Below are 18,443 nucleotides of genomic sequence, written 5' to 3' on the forward strand. Positions count from 1 at the left end.
CTATGTACCGGGTGTACATTAAAAGATGTTCTTTGATCTCTGGTTTGTCAAGAAACAAGCGCTCCTCCTCCCTGAACATAAAGATGTTCGCAAATGACGGGGCCACAGCGGACCCCATAGCACATCCCCTGCGTTGGAGGTAATATGCCCCGTCAAATAAAAAGAAATTACGTTTCAGTGTCAAAGTCAGCAATGTCAAAAACAAGTCATGGTCCAGTAGACCTGGATCCAAGTAATCATGGATGAAGATGCGCATAGCCTCAACACCCCCATCATGGCCCAGTTGCTGGATGGTCTTCTGCAGCCTCTATTGAGTAGAAAACAGTCCTTTTTGAAAGACACTACCACGTTTTTGAAAATGTTGTACCAGATTGATATAGTGCCTATGGGTACTATAATGGTATGCTTAGATGTGTGTAGCCTCTACACTTCCATCCCACATGATGGGGGTGTTGAGGCTATGCGCATCTTCATCCATGATTACTTGGATCCAGGTCTACTGGACCATGACTTGTTTTTGACATTGCTGACTTTGACACTGAAACGTAATTTCTTTTTATTTGACGGGGCATATTACCTCCAACGCAGGGGATGTGCTATGGGGTCCGCTGTGGCCCCGTCATTTGCGAACATCTTTATGTTCAGGGAGGAGGAGCGCTTGTTTCTTGACAAACCAGAGATCAAAGAACATCTTTTAATGTACACCCGGTACATAGATGATATTTTTATCCTATGGACGGGTGGACAAACATTGCTCTCTGATTTGTTAACCAACATTAATTCTGGAGACTCCACAATAAAATTCACCGCTACATGCAGTGACACCATTTCGCATTTTTTGGATGTTGAGATTAGCATTAAGGAGGGTAGAATTTCCACTGATGTGTTTTTTAAAGACGTGGATAGGAATACGTTTTTGATGGCATCAAGCCATCACCCACCTGCTTTAAAACGAGGTCTCCCCCTTTCACAAATGATGCGGGTCTCCAGAATAATGAGTGATGGTACTGGCATTGAGAAGCGGTTAGATGACCTGATTGAAAAATTTGTACAGAGGGGTTATAGCCGCAGAGAGTTGGAGAAACAGAAAGCGCAGGTTCTGGGTATGCCACGCTCTCAATTATTTGTGGCCAAAGAGCGGAGTAGCTCCTCCATTCTCCCTTGGGTTAGTGTGTTTTCCACCAGTAGCCCGGTCATTAGGCATGCTACGAATGCCCTTTGGCCTATAATTAAAACTGACACGGAATTACCTGGGTTAAGTACACTTAGACCCTTGGCAGCTTTCAAGCGGGGTGCTAACCTACGAGACCGCTTGGTAAAGACCGATATAACGGGATTGGGTGTTCCTAGACCTGTTAATACCTATTTTAAACCCCCCGGGTGTTACAGCTGCCATTCGTGTGCTACGTGTAGACACATGGTGTCATGTCGACAATTCAAACATCCACACTCAGATCAGATGTTCGATATACGATTTGTTCTGACTTGTAAAACTGCATACGTGGTATATGCAATTGTTTGTCCTTGTGGACTATATTACATTGGCCAGACTACCCGGCCCTTCCGTGACCGCATGGCAATGCACCGATCTGACATCTGTCTTTCCATGTCAGGAAGGCAGATTGACAGGCCGGTGCCACGCCATTTCAAAGAAAAGGGCCATACCATTTCTATGCTTAAATATTTTGCCATAGACCATGTTAAGGAGTCTATGAGAGGCGGCGATAGGGCCAAGAAATTGTTGGTCCTGGAGTCTAAATGGATCTTTAAATTAAAAACTATGCGCCCCGATGGACTGAATGACAAACTAAATTGGAATAGTTTGATGTAATATTATGTTACACTGCTGGTTCTCTAATTCACATTAGGCATATGTTTTTCTTGAATTTCTGCTTTATGCGTGTTTGTTTTGTTTTTTTATATATTTTTATTCATGTATGTATGTATATTTTTTTCATGAGTATTAAAGTGCCCATTGGTGTGGTGTGTCGTGCTGGCAATCCACTAGCATGGTGTATCATGGCAGGCAGCGTGACCTGTAGTCGTGATATATATTGCGGTGGGAAGCGGCACTGGACTGCCATACTTCATATGGTGCCAATTACTCATGTTATTTGCAGTTATTATATGTCACTGGCGCCGGGGGTGAGCGCATCGGCTCTATGTGGAGAGTTGGTGTTGTGAGGCGGGCGGCTTCCTGTACCGCGAGACGCAAGCTCATTGTTGCTTAGCAACGGGGTGCGTGTCAGTGGACGGAAGCTGGCGCTGACAACTTCCGATTCTGACAGTGGAGGCGGATGGCGAGTCCCGGGCGTCAGGCGGTGATTGTTGTAAGTATAAATGTTTGCACTTCTGTATTGTACATTGCTGTAGGTTTGGAGCTGAGGAAGGGGCTCATACCCCGAAACGTCCTCCCAAATACACTTGTTTGTCTAGCTGGTCGTCTCCTCGAGTGCCGTTATTATCCCTGAGGGGATTGGATCCATATATACGTTTATCTGGCACCTGGAGCAAGTTGTTTGATTTTGGTGAGTGCCGGCAGTATTGGAACTATATATATATATATATATATATATATATATATATATATATATATATATATATATATATATATATATATATATGTGTGTGTTCTCTGAATGGAAACCACCAGTGATCTATGAAAAGAACCATGTGTTCTAGGAATAGAACACTGTGTTCTATATATAAAAATTTATATAGCGCACTTTCTCCAATAGGATTCAAGGCGCTTAAAAGTATGAATGTAATACAGTACAGGAACACTGAAGTACAGAAAAGCATTTCAGAAACAATACTTAAGGGAATGAAGGAAATTCTTGAGTAAACAGGAAAGTCTTGAGTTTTTGAAGCATTCTAGAGTGGGGTCCTCTCTGTGCAGGGAAGTGAGTTCCATAGAGTCGGAGCCACATGGCTAAAATCTCGACCCCCAGATGAATTACAAAAGATCCTAGGTACTGCTAAAAGTCCATCATCTACAGATCGCAGTAATCGGGTGGGACAGTATGGAATCATTGTTAAAGATGGTCATGCTGCAGCATTGCCGTCACTCCCCCCGCCACCCTCGCCTTGCCGTCACTCACCTCGGAGCAGGCATGGGCAAGTTTGCATGCACTTGTCCACGACATCCCCAATTTCGTTGTCGAGGGCATCAGCTAGTGTGTATGGGCCTTAAGTGTAGTTAGCGCTGTCTCTATAGTCTGTTTCCTTTCTGCTTGTGCAACTGTCTAAATCACACAGAAATGTACATTAAATATCTTCTTAATACCAGAGGGAGCAGCCAGAAAACCGGAAAGTGTGATTTACAGGGGTGAAGGAGACCTCACAAATACGAGTTAAAAATTAGGGGGCCTTCAGTCTGTTATTTCCTGTTATCCGATACTTTGGCTCTTTATAATTGTACATCAAAATGCTTAATTTCACAATTTCACAAGTGCCATACTATCTCCCACCACAGGAGGCAGGATGGTCAGTGCAAGGTACAAAATAACTGGAGAGCTATACTTTAAGTTGCTCTGGCTAACTACAAAGTCAAAATGTCACATAAATTATCACCGTGTGCACACAGCTTTATACTGTAGCAAAGTCAAGCCATGGTCTAGGCACATGGCAATCCTGCAGTAGATTAAGGGTACCCACAGGTAGCTGCCTGGGTGGAACGCACAGCAGCAAAGATTATGAGGCCATGGAATGCTAAAAGAGCATAGTGGTTAGATTTGCTGTCGGTCAGCTGAGTTCAGTTGTAAGCAGTGTTTATGCGTGTTTTCTCTGGTTTTCTACCATGCTCAAAAAAATACACTGGTAGGTTACTTGGCATCTATGAAATATAAACCCTCTTTCAGGGCTGCCACTAGGAATTTTGGGGCCCAGGGCTGATTTCCAGTCCCCCCCTCAACACCTGCCCTTCACTTACCGGCCAACTCCTGCTCCCTCATTCTCCCTCCGCTGTGCTGCCTGCGCTGCACTCGGTGCACTGAATGAAGCACAGGCTTCTTCAATGTAGGATGCCGGTGGCCTATTAAAATGCAGCACCAGCTGGTGAGCCATGTACCGGCAGCCACTTTGATTGGCTAACGGTACACAAGCTCTGATTGGCTCAAAAGCCATTGCAGCATTTTAATTGGCCACCAGCGTCCTGCATTGAAGAGGCCCGTACTTTGTTCATAGCAGATGCAGTTGGGGGGGGGGGGGGTGAGTTGGGTGACATGAGTTGCCAGGCCCTTTCACGGGACAGCTGTGCCCACAGCACGCCCCTGTTGGCAGCCCTGCCCTCTTTTGCATGTAATAGGGAACATATAGATTGTATATATGCTCATTTGAGACAGGGACTGATGTCATGTATATGAGTCAATTTTCTCTGTAAAGCCCTGTACAATATGTATACACTATAAAAATAACTATTAATAATAACCAACCAGGATATTCAGTTTAAGCTGCTATTTAAGGCAGTGAGCACCAATCAGTACACAGTTTGAGACCAGCCTCCAGATGAATAGAAAGCTTTGAAAGTGTATAGCCGCGAGCATCCAGGACACGTGGCTAACAATAACAATACTACAACTGATTACGAATAACCACAGAACAATGCAGCTACTGTACCTACTGTTCCTAATAATATTGCACTATTTATTACACATTCAAGAATAGTTAAGCTGCTTGAAGAAATTTATTTTGTGATTAATAGACTGTAAATTACCAATTGCACTACATCTATCGCTTTGAAAACGCATTTATTATCATTGAAAATCTGTTTATAACATATAACTAATAAGACAGGCACGTGTGTATACTGACCGAGCTGAAACATACATCTATGAGGGAGATGTGTCAACACTTGAAGAAAGCTAAAAGGCGAGATGTACTATGCACTTTGTAAAATTAAGAGTGATAAACCACCAGCCAATCAGTTCCTGACTGTCATTTTGAAACACAACATGTAACATTACAGATAGGAGCTGATTGGCTGGTACTGGTTTGCTGAAGTTGTGAGTCACGAGGCCTCTGCCATCTTGTTTCAATTATAAGGCAAAGTTGTAAAGAATCGTGGACCAATCTTGGTCCAGGATTCCTTATTTTATAATTCAAAGTAAAAAAAAAAAAAATTTTGCTTGAAATAAATGAATTTATTATTTAAATACTTTTTGCATATGAAGTTGTCCTTATTTTTATTAGTAAATGCTCTCACTAGTTACACCCCCTCTCCTTCCCATAATAGGACCTTTAACATTTGCATCACCAGGCCTATGGGACCCTTAATCCAGGCTTGAGTTGACCAAAAGAACCAGTCAGCATCTCTCATTTAAAATACTGTGGCATCTATGTATTAAGACTTGAGGGGAGATTCTCTAAGTTAAAAATGCGGTAAAAACCCCGTTATCGGGTTTTTACCGCATTTTGGGATGCACTAAGCATCCCCCGCCGGTTTACCGAGGTGGGGGGCATCGCCAGAAAAATCTGGCGATGCCCCATAGAAGCCTATGGGCTTCTACCGCATCCCACCGCCGCCCCGCATGGACCCCCGCCGCCCCGCATCGCCCCCTCACCTGGACCTGTGACCTCCTCCCTGCACTGATCCTCTTCCGGTTGCAGGGAGGAGGAGAGCCCGGCGCAGCAGCGCCGGGTGTGGGAGGGAGGGGGGAGCCGCCGGGACCTGCTGGGACCTGCTGGGACCCGGCAACTCTCACCGCAAAGGACAGCTCTTAAAGCAAGAGCTGTCCTTTGCTATAATTATCGCATATGTTAGAACATATGCGATAATTATAATTGCGATGGATGGCGAAGGGGGGCGGAGATTCTTAGAGAATCTCACCCTTGGAGATTTTGGACCAGATGCAGCTTTAAAAGTGATAAAATGGAGAGTGATAAACAACCAACCAATCAGCTCTTGCCTGACCTTTTTCAAACACAGTCTGTGACATGGCTGTTTATGTACATCCACATCTCTCACCAAGGCTTAGTAAAAAGCACCTGTGTTAGATAAATGACGTTTGTTTGATTTGTACAACTTCTTCACTTTAGGGGGGATATGTATTATAGTGGTTGGGATCATTACCTCATGACAGAGGTAAAGCAGGAAGCTACACAGACAAGCTATAAATACTTTGCCTGTTGAGGTGGTGGAGTGCAAACCCCCCCTCCCCCCCCCCCACACACACTGGTGGTCCCTGTTATAGCGCACAATACACCCCTTTAGCTTATATCTCCTCTCCTGGCTGGATCCATTGTGCATGTGCGATATCTTACTACTGTCGCATGATTTAACATGCAGCCTGGAGCTGGCAGCTGCCACAGAATGGAACAGAACTGTCCCTGCTGTGCAGATAGGGCTAAGATAGAGCTGTAGAAATTGATAGCTGCAGGTTTCACCACAGTCAGTGTCACTGACCATTCGTACATTGGCCTTCATATCAGTGTGCTATCTTGTAGTATACACAGCTCCACAGTAATTTACCGCACTCTGGCCATTCATACATGGGAAAGAAGCAGTGTAGTCACAGGACCCGGATGTTGTGGTTTGATGGTGTCCTGCAGCACTTAGCTCCTGTCACAGATGAAGAGGTGGCGCTACAACCCACTCCATCTATGGGGATGCTAGGCACTCCCACTGGAGTAAAGGGGCAGAACTCCCAATTAGGCCACACCCATTAATATAGGTCACACACCCTTTTTAAACAGATTCAAACGGTAGAAGTAACACAGCAGCTGCTGTAGTAGCTTCTGACATGGTAAGTATGTTTATAATGAACACTCCTTAAACTCTGCTGTTCAGATCTGATTGCATGTTGTGACCACTGAGTGTAAATTAAACTGGGCCTAATTCAAGTTCACTCGGTATTGTGAGTTTAAAGCTGTTTTTTCCAACACCTCAGTAGTCACTCTTCCATTTTGTGGGAGTACCAAGGCCAGGGTCTCTGTCTTCCAGTGGAGATTTCCTGGCTTCATCGATAGAGCTGCAACAACCAGTTTGTGTAACCCGAGGGTTACTCAGTAGGCCTGTGGTGTTGCAGAGTAATCCAATATTGTGTCCTTTGAGGCGTCTATTTATATCAGATGCCTCCTGCTGCATTACCATATGTTAGCATTGTTGCTGCTTCCAAGGAAGCATTGGCTACAGTATGCTAACTCTGATTGAACCTGAATCAGTCCTAAGTTCTAAGTATTTAGGTGTACAGTCAACCACATTTAAGCACAATTAAAAAAAAATGATGGCCGAGCTGGAAAACAGGCACCTGAGTTTTGAATAACTGTCAAACATTTGCTTTTATTTGAGTTAATTACTTCATTTAACCTACTATAAACATCACATTATAAAACTTTATTCATTATGCTTGTGCAATCACTGACACCCCAGTCATCCTACCCACGATACCCTGATCCTACGCACACATACACAAAAATATGCACTTATAGTATGTTGTTTTATATTTTGTGGGTTTTCTGACAACAATTTGTAGAAGAATGTGACAAGACACTTCCATAGATGAAATATATACCTTTTTTTAAAGACAAATAATCAAGATCACCAATCAACCCTGATTAAGACATTTAGAGATTTTTTTTAAGTTATCCTAGACATCAGACAAATAACAGTACAGCAAATAGGCCAATCACAACCACGCAAACTATCCCTTTAAGGGAGACATATCCTACAGCGCATAACCCTCATAAGGACAAATCATTTCAAGAACTCTGAACTGGCCAATGGCTGATGAATTATAAAACTTCTAAATTATTCATCGATTCATCTTTTAAAGCTGTTTGTGAAAATGTCCTGCTTCCATTAGGTTAATTAAGTATTAGAAAAAAAAAGTGGAAATATCTTCTAATATGTATCTTATAAGTTAAGTGCATCTTGTTTCAATAGCAATGCTACATAGGAATGTAAATAAAAAGCATTATTTACAGCAACTTAGTGAACCTTTTATCTTTTTAAATGTTTAATATTGAAGGCATTTTAACAGCCTCCACCTACAATATATGTTAATATGTCTGGCAATCATCGAACAGCATTCTGTTTGTATGGCTTAAGTGCGTTCCTCAATTGCAATGTAGTAAAATAAATGTTCTGTAGATGCTTGGCTGTAAATAGGTCCAAGACAACAATGACCTTGATCCCAACCTACTTACCTCTTATGCTTATAATATATATGCAATGAAAAAGGTATTCAATCTGTCTTTGTGCAGACACAGAAATTGTTCACATCTATCAAATAGGATGCTAGGGGACAGAATCACAAAGGCGCGATAGCTAGTTAATGACCATCCAAGTGGTGTGAGAGTTACAAACATTGTGCTATTGTGAAGCTGCCCTCTTAGATATAATGCAAGGCAGCCGCTTATGGTATAGCAGCCTTACGGTATGTTTTTCATTATTGTATATGTCATATGCATGAAAACAAGCAGCATTTAAAGCTAAAATAAATGCACATTGAAAGTATATCTCTTTATGTGAAATGATGACAGTATTGGCCATGTATTGGTGCGTTTTTAGTACTGAGTGATTTGTGGAGTGGTTTTCAGACAGTGCTGTGCATAGTAATGCAAGGTCTCAATCTTCATGTTTCCTCATTCTTGAATTAAAACATTGACAAGATTAACTCTTTCCTAACCAAAGCAATGTTCCGGCTATAATTGGACACATTCACAGATGCACGTATTATCTGGAAAAGCTATTAAACAGATTGGATTAGCAGAATATGAGCTTATTTAAAAAAAATGAAATTGAAATATTTTTGATCTTATATAACAGTATATAGTGTAAAATTTAATATTTTCTCGGTAATTGTGTACAATCACGGCTCCCACGATGTCCATCGCATAGCATAGCCCCCAAATGTCATTTTTGATGCTGTACCACCCCCACTATCAACGCGAACCCGAAGCGTGGCGAGCGGCGGCGGTACGCGTCCTACGACCTTTTCATACCCCCACTATCCACGTCGGTGTGGAGTTGAGAATAGAAAGTGTGACGAGCGCAGCGAGCCACCGAGCCCGAAGCGTGGCGAGCGCAGCGAGCCCCGCGAGGGGACACGGATACCTTCACAGGTATACGCGTCCCCTCAAGGGCTTCACAGGTGTCCGCTGCGCTCGCCATGCTTCGGGCTCGGTGGCTTGCTGCGCTCGCCACACTTTCTATTCTCAACTACACGCCGACGTGGATAGTGGGGGTATGAAAAGGTCGTAGGGTGATCGCATGCGATTATTAACAGAAATGCATCAAAATGCATTGAAATTAGTATCAAACATGTTCAATGGCCCCCAAATGTCATTTTTCAGGCTGTACCACCCCCACTATCAACGCGAACCTGAAGCGTGGTGAGCGCAGCGAGCCCGTGTAGGGCAGCGGTACGCGTCCTACGACCTTTTCACACCCCCACTATCCACGTCGGCGTGGAGTTGAGAATAGAAAGTGTGGCGAGCGCAACAAGCCACCGAGCCCGAAGCGTGTTGAGCGCAGCGAGCCCTGCGAGGGGATGCGGACACCTGTGAAGCCCGCGAGGGGACGCGTATACCTGTGAAGGTATCCGTGTGCGCTCGCCACGCTTCGGGCTCGGTGGCTCGCTGCGCTCGCCACACTTTCTATTCTCGACTCCACGCCGACGTGGATAGTCGGGGTATGAAAAGGTCGTAGGACGCGTACCGCCGCCCCTCGCGGGCTCGCTGCGCTTCGGGTTCGCGTTGATAGTGGGGGTGGTACAGCCTCAAAAATGACATTTGGGGGCCATTGAACATGTTTGATACTAATTTCAATGCATTTTGATGCATTTCTGTTAAAAATCGCATGCGATCACATGCGATCGCATGAAATTTTTTGCTATGCGATGGACATCGTGGGAGCCGTGATTGTACACAAGTACCAATGTATTAAGCCTGGTTTTGTTAGATAGCACACCAGTGGTGGAATACATTCCAGTAACATGCACAATACAAAAAGCATTCTAGTGATATATATACCAGAGAACATCCAAATGGCCCCCATACAATCTAAAAAGCATCCCAATACAGAGACCATAATAATAACTCATATACAATCAGGGCTTAAAGAGGTCCCTGTGAGGTGATGGAAATTTACCTCCCCTCCATTATGCAGATCAAGAGTCAATGCTAGGGTGTTCGTTGCCCCCTACAAACTTAAAATGTGTGCCCTACCTCTCCTACTCTATAAAGGGGTGTGTTATCACAAGACAGGAACATGGTTTTACAATATTACCCCCCGTTAAATTGTTCCACAGAGTAGGAAAATCATTTTCCACACAACATATTGTCACTCATTCACGTTACACCACACAAAGTGTCCCTTATTTATGTTCCAAAACATATTAGTGCCCCTTATACACAATTTCCACTGTAATGTACCCCTTACACATAAAAATGCCCATGGAGCTGGTGCTGTGTCATGTGCATGATGCTCTGGGGAGCGGATGCTCCAGGGAGCAGGTGCGTGATGCTCCAGTGAGCGGGTGCTGTGGCGTGGGCAGGTGAAGAACACAGTTCCACCCCATCCCGGCGCACAATAACCCCTGTATACAATATAGATAGGAGCCTATTGACTAATAAACAACACAGACAGCATCTTAGTTACCCATATACAATACAGATGTGTCCTCTTAAATCTAGAATCTAGAATGGCTCAAGATGCCTCTCAAGACTGAGACACTCAGAAAAATGTATCAAGGACCCCCTGTAGTGTTTTACCTGCATATCATGCACTCACTTTGTAGATTCTCCTCATATCCCTGTATCCAGATAAACTTTATTAATGTAAGCTTAATATCACTGTGAAACACCCCCCCCCCCCTTGTATATGCTGCCCCTGTCATATCATGTCCTTTGGCCCCAAAAGTGGCACTTCCATTAGAGTAGAATTTTCCTGCAGAGTGAGAACTCTTCTCTCACACAGATAAAGATTACCTCACCTGTCATAACTGATGGTTTTGTGTGGCTGCACACATAATGCAGATGTCTCACTTCCATTTGCTCACAGTCTACATGCCTTGGAATACCCAGTACCAGGACCAAGCCATTTAGGATGGATGTGGCTCTGAAAAATAAGCCAGAACTGCGCAGAACAGGGGCAGAACTCTCAGACAATGGAGATGCTTGCCTCTCTTACGACACATGCTCTTACAGGCTGAAATGATCTGTCAGTGATAATGTACCCTTGTTCATGATACAATGGCCACCAATTCTAGCTGTTACCTCTCCTGCTCCTGCCTGGGCCTAGCCTTAGAATGAACCAGGGCAAATCTGACCCCAAAATCACAAGTTCCAAGATGATTCTCCTATTTATTGCCATATAAGCCACTCATCTGCTGGTATTCCCAACAGATGAGCGGCTTTGAAAACAGCTTTGCATAGCGCTGTGCCATGCAAAGAAGTCCACCCCCCCCTCCCCGCTGACCAGAGCCGGCCCTAGCCTAAATGACGCCCTAAGCAAGATTTTGGCTGGTGCCCCCTAGCACCGCCACTAGTTCCGCCTCTGACCCTGCTCCCCTTTCCCAGCACCATCAACCCTCATCATAGCAGTCATCCCTTTTGGTGCTCCTACCAGCAATATTTTAAATAGAAACAGTGCACACATTTGGTGCGCAGCCCAAACAGGGGTGTGTTCTTGCTGGTATGGGGCATGGCCACACAATAGTATCCCCTATTCAAATTATGCCACACAGTAGTGCAACTTTATTCACATTATATCATGCGATGGTGTCCCTTATTCATGTTACATCACACAATAGTACCACTTTAGCTTATGTACATTACTCCTCACATTATTCACATTATACCCTTAGAAAAAAATTCTGAGAAAATATTGTATTTTAAGCACCTCCATGGCCACACTGCAACCCAGCACAAAGCAGTGTGTGCTGGGCAGAGGAGAAGAGCTGCAGCTGCTGCTGTCACTTAAGGGGAGGGGGCCCGGGGCCCCCACTGGGCCCTTCCATCAGACTTTGGCCTGGCTAATTTGTACCCCCTACCCCTTTCTCTCGGCACCCCTGATAATACCAAACAGTAATGCCCCTTACACATGACACACATTATTAATGTCCTTAAAACCATAATGCCCCTTACACATTATGCCAATCTTTATTATTTATTTATTATTATTTTACCGCATTTTCCAATGTATCAAAAATGATACCGCATTGAAGGGTATCGCCACCTTTGGGTGGTGATACCCTATAGAAGCCTATGGGCTTCTTTTCACCGCCCGCCGACGCAAGCCCGCCACCTGGCCGACCCCCTCTGGCTTACCTTGCTGAAGGGTCCTCCTGGACCCCGGAAGGTAAACCCCTCCTCCCCCTAGTGAAGCAGCCGGACATCCTTCCGGCTGCAGGGGGGAGGAGGAGGCGCCGGGGACAGCCTGCTTAGCTGTCCCCGGCATGAGGGGAGAGCCAGGCAGCAGGGAGGTGACATAGACCCCCCGCACACCAGAGTACAGGTATCGCGGGGGGGGGGGGGGGGCTCCATCACCGCACCGCGATGCCAGACGCATATGTTAGTACATATGCGCTGGCATCGCGGCGGGGGGGCAAAGGGCGGCGATGTATTTTAATACATCTCGCCCATAATGCCCCTTACACATATGTCGAACACTATTGCACAACCAACATACCTGCAGACAGAACTCGCACAGCCGCTAAAACTGTGACCTCTGCCTCTGCTTGGATACAGATGTTTCCTCATACATCTTGACTCAAGATGCCAAGCAGCTCCTGGCAAGTTCTGCTAACGTTGGGTGCCTTTTTTGCCGAAAATTCGTCTTATTTGCATTGTTATGACCAGCACACACATGGAGCTTCCAATGATTAAAATGATATGTAACATGCCTAGATTCTGTGTGAGACTGTGGCTGTACCTGCATACGGAATTCTGTTACAGTGATTTCCAGGAATACACTATTTCATATGCAGATATGCAGATACAGCCTCACTCACACACAGAATATAGGCATGCTGCATATCATTTTAAATAAGCAGAAGCTGCTGGTGCCCGTAGGCAATCCAAATGCCTAGTTTGCCTATGCCCAAGGCGGGCTCTGCCGCTGACAGTGCTGGGCATGGTGAAAGTTACTCAGTGTGTGCACTGAGCTGCTTTCCCCCCAGCAATGATAGCGATCATCGCTGTCCATACACACTGGGCATAATGGACCTTTAGAATATGTTAAAACAAAGTATAGAATATTGTCCTTTTTTTTACTATTCAATGTTAAAAGTCTGTATTTTTCAATTATGTACAAGCACGAGAAATATATGTGAATTTTCCACTTTAAGAAACAGTTTGACCTTCTAGGTAAAAAATACTTTTAAAGTATTTTGAGATCCCTCCTTGTGGGTATAAGATATCCCCATGTTGCTCCAAATTACATAAGTGCCCTTCACTCAGAAATCCTGCAGCCATGTGTATAAATTAAATAATTAATTAATAAAATAACTGGATATGTATTATAGAAGTACAAAATTCTATACTAAATTCATGTTACCTCAATCTTTAAAAAAAAATGTTTTCCTTTTTTACTCCTTTTGTACTGTAGGTTGTTTTTGCAAACTGGGAAAAAGATAATGAACTGATAAGCTTTAGAGTACCCGGTGGAATTACTATTTCCATAAAATGTAAATTATGTAGACAATAAAATGGATTGTAATTTATGCAGCTACTGTATATTTTGTAGTTAATGGGCCTTATTTCAAAGAGATGTGCCTTGCAGGCTGTAAATTGGAATAAATACATTTGGAAAATAAGGTCATATGAGAACTACAAAATTGTTGCTACTGTACCAAAGTTTTGGATCGTAACCAAAGAATACCCACTTTAAAATTCAGTAAACCCAGCACCATGCAAAATAGTTAATTATACCCCTTTGACACCGACTTGAATAGCACAGGTTTTTGCATGGGAGCGCACAAAAACCTGGGTTTGCAGGTGGTGTAAATGTTCCCCGAGTTGAATACGAGTTCATCCTGGCTCGCGGTGCAGTGTAAATAGGTAACCTGTGCCGATCACTGCAATAGAACAGCCGGAGCAGGGAGATGCTATCATCTCCTAGTGCTGGTTGGAGAGCCTCCTCCACTGCCGCCACTCGGCCCATTTTTTGCCGGTTAGGGGTGGCAGTGTAAAAAGGGTCATAAGCCGGGTTTCTCCTGTATTTTAGGTGTAAAAGGGGCGAACTGGTCCTAGTTACAAATTCCATATGCTAGTTTGCACTATTCAAAAATGTTGTGGAAATATTTTAATTTGTCTTTAAAAAATAAACATCCGGAAAAATTAAGTGGTTATAATAGCTATACATTTTTTTGGCCTACTATTCTAGGCTAAAATACTTTTCAGATGGAGTATATGTGCTACAGGTATATACTACCTAATTTCTGCCATATGTTGCTTATTCATAAAGGGTAACATATAAGCCAATGGAATTGGGTTGAAGGGAGATGTCATGTGACTAGCTATATCATATGCATACTGGACCCCAGGCAAACAATCTTCTGGGATTGGGTTTAATTTAAGAAATTCTACCCAAAAACTGAATTTTCAATTTCGGGTGGTATGGGTCAGAGAATCGCTAGAGCTAAAATTATCATTATATCCCTAGAGCAACAATCAGCCAATGGATATTATCTTAAAAGAACACCAGCAACTAGAAGGCCCTTTTGAATTTAGCTCAAATAAACCTAATAAAATAAACACACCAATTTTTTTCCTGTTTCTCCCTCCCCCATTAAAATAGCGGTTATTTGTTTTATACAGAGAAACATTTTGTCTAGTGAATGACATTAGACTTCACAGCAGTGAAATATTAAGAAACCAGAGACTATTAATATTCATGTCAAGTAAGAATAATTCATTGCTTTCTAAAGTAATGTCCGATGATATATTATAGTGAACAGTATCATTTACATTACATCTTAAGAAATATTGACAAAGATAAGTTCTCAAACAATGACTAAACCTTGTATTCAATGTTATGATTTCTTGGTTTTCAACTCCAAGTAGCATTTCAATTAACTGTGCAGTATACAATGTAATTATTCATTTATTATAGTCACTTTAGATATGCTAAAGATTAAAGAGTGAAACCATTCATTTTAGTGACATTGGTTAGTGAGACATTACTATTATTCTGATTCCATGTCCTATCACTGCACAGAGATTTATAGCAGCCATTTAAATGTATAAACTAATTTTTACTTGGGTTATATTCCATACATTACAACAATTTAATTTTGCTATAAATGTCAAAGGAATTCTGTCAATTCAGTGAAGTGGGCATAGTGTTTTTTTGGCGTTACGAAGTTATATTAATGTAATGAGATGATTACAGAGGTGTCTCTGTGGAACCTTCTGCCAGATGAAGTTCTGAGACAGCCTTTAGATAAGTACATTTTATTAGTAGTGATACCTTGGTAATTATAATGAAATAACTAGCTGCCTTACATATATAAGGACATAATTCTGGTTGGCTCACTAGGCAGCGAGCCTTGTAATGCCGCCTACCGGTCTTACCAATGCCTGCCCCTGCTGCACGGCAAATGTACCCATCACACTGCAAATGGATGTTTTGCATAAACATCCATTTGCAGGCTTGAACACGGGCCTGAAATTATTCGAATGCTCCCACATCTAAGTCAGTCTCTGCTGACATTGAACTGTGGCGTCCTGCTCCGAGAACTGGACGGGCAGCTGACGTCGGGTGATGTCAGCCGCTCGCTCCTGGATGGCAGGTACCCGCCTGCGTTCGCATGGGGACACCCAACATTTTCATGGATGCACCCAGCATTTTCTTGGGTATGTACAGTAAATGCAGGCTGTTTGCATGCAAATGAGGGCCATGGTCTGTTATGTAGGTATTAGAGAGGAGGAGACCTTTGTGCAGCCTCCTACAGCCAGGCCCCCTCTTTGCTTGGAGTTGCGGAGTGCACTACAGTCTGAGCACTACAGTGGGATACCAATGTTTCCGGTGATTTCTGCATTGCTGTTGCTGCTGGCAGCAGCAGTGCAGCATTGCAGAGTCAGAATACAGGAGTGCTTACTCCACTGCGCATGCGCAGGTCTCCGGAAAAATGGTGGACATTTTTCCTTTGATTTCTGCAGCGCTGCTGCCGCCATCATGGGACTCCAGAGGTTAAGTAATAAACAAATAAGTGCAGTATGTGGGGCCCCCTTGGGACTCAGGGGCCTGTGTTCCTAAATATTCCCCTGCTGTTATGTCAACTGGCAATCTTTTATAATTACTTTATAAATATATATAATTGTTACATGGGGTGTTGAGGGGAGGGGAGCGGGTTTGTTGTAAGTGCCTGGTAAATGCCCCCATCAGCTGCTAAGGGTGATATTACCCCACTTTTCAGCAGTGATGAGGGGAACAAATGTCTAAAAGTTCAGCCACTAGAACCCCTGTACAGTGTTGGGTAAACTTTTAAAAAAATTTAAAAAGGTTTGGCCATGGCCCCACTGTACCCAGGCCCGTGGACCCAATTTATAACCAATGAATAGATATTTGAAGCTTCTTCTAATGGCTATGCATTATTTAGTTTTTTAATGAAGCTTGAGTGATTACATCAGAATTCACCAACTATATAAATATTGCTAAGAAATTATACAATTATACATATATTCATTTTTCAAAATGGAGCTAACACAGCCTCACTCCTCAAAAGAGCTTATATTGTGTTTTGCTACTGTGTTTTTACATGATGATATGAGACCCCATTTGTCCATTTCAATGAAATTAGAAAGACAATTTCACCACAAAAACTAAATATGAGCCTGTGGTTAAGCCAAAAACATAAAACAGCAAAACCAATAAAACTTTGCACAGGGATAGGTAAAATACCTTATTCAAAATGTATTACATAAAAAAATTATGTTGCCTACCAGTATAAATTTGTGGTCACAAATATATTACAATCATACACGTAAATAACAACAGAAATAAAAAACATAATCCTAAAACCAATACAGTATATACAATGAATATTACCACTCTCAGTCAGCGCCTGTTATGGAGCTGTTAAGGTATTAGTCGGCCAGTAATTTTGCTATAAGTTTCTATCCTATCCTTATGTATCCCTCCTATTATCCCTATGGATTGTAAGCTTGCGAGCAGAGCCCTACTACCTCCATGTTGGTTTGTTTCTACCCAGTTTGTTTAATCACTGTTGTTTCCAATTGTAAAGTGCAACAGAATATGCTGCGCTATATAAGAAACTGTAAATAAATAAATAAAAATAAAGAAGTTAATGTCAGTATAGTTTGTGTTCTGCAGTGTATGCTTTAATCCAATCTAGTTGTTAGTGTATGATGGTTTCCTTATAAATGGCAGTTAGTGTGGTTAATGTTGTTATTTCAATTACTGTTAGTAAAGTGAGGAAAGTTGTGTTCAAGAAAAACTGGTCAGTTTCCCAGCTCCTGGATGCACCTGTAGGGGTCTCTAATGTGTTTAACCATCTGCAGTGAGCGTCAGCAGCTTCTTCAGAGAGAATGTGTAAGTAAAGGCCTCGCCTTTCACTGTATGCTTTGAATGCTGCACGCCTGGTCATGTACGGTGGGACTGCCCAAGACAGTGAGAGCCGATGTATTGCAGCACGGGGAAAGCGGCTCGGCCAGTGATCACTCTTTTCTGTGTCATGGTACAGATGAAAGGTCGGTAAATCTGGGTGCTAGTGGACACTGGCAGTGAGCTTACTGTCATCTCTGTCAATGTGGTAATGTGGTTCCTCCAGGAATTGACAAGGTCTTGCCTCCTGCTAGGGTGCTATGTATCCACACCGATGTTGACGAGTGCCCATGTGTGTACTTACCCCTGACCATACTAACAATTAAAGCTGGTAGTGGCAGTGACCTTAAGACCACCGTATCTGTTAATCCTGGGCCGTGAATTCCCATTGCTATTGGAGCTGGTTACATGGCATGACACCCAATTCTCAGGAGCCAGAGACCAGAGAGTATTCAAGCTTGGTATCCAGGAGAGCTACTGCAACTGATGAACAACCCCAGGACATGGAGACTGAGGCCCAATAGAACCCTGTTGGTATGAAAATATAATTGGAGGACTTTGGGTGAGACAAATGCAATGGTAACAATCTGGTACATGCCTTTGAAACTGTAAAAGTGGTTAATGGTAAAGTAGTTGCTGTTTTATTTATTTATTTAGTTAGTTAGTTATTATAATGCATTTGTGGGATGGCCATTTAGGGGAGAAGAAAACCCTCTAATGCATACAGTTACAATTATTTTGGCCAGGCCAGCCTATGCCTCAGTCAAGAGGTATTGTCAGGAATGTCCAGTGTGCCAGAAGATGGCTCCTCTGCTAGAGTTCAGGGATTATGCCACCAGATACCCGGAGGCGATACCCCTGTGTAATATGAAATCTGGCACTATTGCTAGAGAATTACTTACCCTGGATACCCACTTGGGAATACCAAAGGAGG

This window comes from Crinia signifera, chromosome 8 (assembly GCF_055691185.1).
Source record: "Crinia signifera chromosome 8, ASM5569118v1, whole genome shotgun sequence".
NCBI lineage: Eukaryota > Metazoa > Chordata > Amphibia > Anura > Myobatrachidae > Crinia > Crinia signifera.